The sequence below is a fragment of the Triticum urartu genome, chromosome 6A, assembly GCF_056163025.1.
Source record: "Triticum urartu cultivar PI428250 chromosome 6A, HENAU_Tu73, whole genome shotgun sequence".
In the NCBI taxonomy this organism is placed as follows: Eukaryota; Viridiplantae; Streptophyta; class Magnoliopsida; order Poales; family Poaceae; genus Triticum; species Triticum urartu.
Window position 1 is genome coordinate 94,438,563 of NC_141878.1, and position 2,709 is coordinate 94,441,271.

Here is a 2,709-nt window from a genome sequence, read left to right on the forward strand (position 1 = left end):
TCTTCATCCGACGAAAAGAATGTACATGACACTTACGTTTTCACTACAAGCACCCTCCTCCTTCTTTTCAAAATCCTCTTCAGGTAAATTATCGTACGACGACCAGGATTCATTGTCGCTGCCATCATCATCATCTTTACTATCATTACCATTCGTACGATCAACACTATCGCTACCATCCCAACTCGTGTCCAAAAACAGATCCGTAAATCCAGTTTCTTTATCCATTAAATGATCTCTCAACCAACACTGCAATATTATAATAAAAAATTGATCTATCAATTTTAAATCAAATTAAATGTACTACGATCATACAGATGAGAAATTCTTATCTAACAAGTGATTGCACATAATTATTTACAGATTCAATTTTTTGACGAACTAGACGGCTTACATGGCATGTACGTGCACTTCGGCCGGCCTGGCGCGCGTGGCTGCGGACGGCGAGGACGTTCCCGGAGAGGTTGATCACGGAGTTGCGGGCGGCGACGGCGTCCACGTAGGCCACGTCACCGTGACGACCTGCACGGAGGCGACATCACGTACGGCGGGCGACTCCAAGATCTGTCCGCGTCGGCCAGATCCCGGGTGAAGACGGGGAGAAGGCGGCGATCGGCCGAATGGGAAGACGTTGGAATTGGCAGCGTGATCACGTCTAGATCGGCGGGGAAAGGCGGCGATCGGCGGGTAAGGGCGGCGATCGGCGGGGCGGGGCGACGTTGCAATGGGCCGCGTGATCAGCGCAGGTCGTGTTTTTTTTGCGCGAAGGGGAGAGGGTAGTTGCGAGCGGCCGTATCGGCTCGAGCCGTGCGCTCGGCTCTACCTGTATGGCCACGCCGCATACGGCGCGGGATACGTTAAGCACTGTATGCCCAAAATGTCCTTATACGTTAAGCGGGGGGTGTACCGAAGCAGACCTCTTTTGCAAAATAAAAAGCCTGGAACATGGGAACTTGATTAATTATTTCTTACTAGTATAATACAACTATAAAACCTCCAGAAGTAAGAGATTGGGCTACAAAGCCTAGTTTTTCAGGTAGCCATAACCGAAACACACCACATCCATCTTTGTTTGCAGAGAAAAAGAAGATGCAGCATCTAGTCTAGCAAAAGGCATACAACGCCATAAAAACACATTCTGCACTCAACAGGCCCGACCTGTTGAGAGCTGCAAGCATCAATGCTTCAGCCCAGTCTAGCTATGCGCAGAGATTCCTCGTGTAGCCTGTGGTGAAAAACCTCAATTACATCCCGATCCTCCCGTCTTTGCATTTTGCCCCCAAGCTGTAGAAACGAGGCAATTTTCAAGAGCACCACACTTGGAGATTCAAGAAGCTTATTCTAAAAATCATGTTGTCTCTGACAGCCACATTCCCAAGAAAATTGCCCCAAAATCCACAGAGAATAGCTTGTTGATACCACTGGATTAAGTTATCCACAAGCCAGGAAATCATTAGCACTTTTGGAACATGATTCCACCTGAATACATCCCTAAAAATCGGCCACTTCTATAAGGGCATGCAATGAAATTGCGAGCAACTATTTCTGCCTCCCGACACATTTTGCACTTGACATCACCATGGCACTGGCCATTTATCAACTATTCAGTCGGAGGAATTTTGTCATAAGAAAATTTTGATTTTAACAGAGAGTTTAGCAGGCCAAAGCTCCTGCATTTTAACATTAACAAGCCTCTAAATTGTAGAGTGATACTATCTGATTATTTAGTTTTCAACGTGACATGTTCTTGCCCATCTGTTTCTTGCTTTCTGCAGACCGTGGATTTTCTTGTAATCATGTCCGATCTCTGAAACGTCAAAAATAAGCTTTTTGAACGAAATTTGTTCCATAAATTTTTTGGCTCAAAATCTTGGATGATTTCTTTATTTTTTTTACTAAAAAGACACATACAACTAACATCCGCAGTGATTGATATTAGAGCATCTCCAGCCCCCCCCCCCCCCCCAAGAACACCCCCAGGAGCACTTTTTTAGCCCCGGCAGTAAAAAAACGCTTCACTTACGTCCCCAAAGACGTGTTTTTCGCCGGATTTGACTAAAATTAGCCCCGGCGATCTCACCCTAAACCCAGCCCCCTCGGGGGCAGCTGGGGACGCTGGTGCTACTTTTTTTGCTTCATGTGGCCCACCTGCAGCCACATCTCCCCCCACATTCTCTCTCCTCGTCGCTTTCTCGCCCCACCTTCCCTTTCCACGTCTGCTTCTCTCTTCCCGTGCCAGTTCCACCTTGCCTCCCCGCCTGCTCGGCGTGCTCGCGCTGCGCCCCCTTCCTCCTCCTCCTCCTCCTCCTCCTCCTCCTCTCCGTCCTCGTCGCCGCCACCATGGTGGCCTCGGAGGAGCGCCCGCGCGTCACCCCTCCTCGCCAAGCTCCCCTCCGCCGCCACGCCCACGGGGTTCGCCTCCTTGCGCTCCGCCGAAGTGGTCGACCGCAGGCTCCGCCCCGTCCCAGTGTGCCGTGAGTGCCTGACCCCATCTCGTCCCAGTGTGCCGCGGCGCCCACGGCCGGCGTGCTGGCATCTGGATGGACGCCTGCTTCGCGGCCTACGGCCAGGCGCGGCCACGAGCAGCAGGCGGAGGGCGACCACGGCCAGGCGCGGGCGCGAGCAGCAGGCGCGGGTGGCTGGGTGCATGCGTGCGCTAGGGGCGGCCATGGCCAGGCACGAGCAGCAGGCGCTAGGGGCGGCCATGGC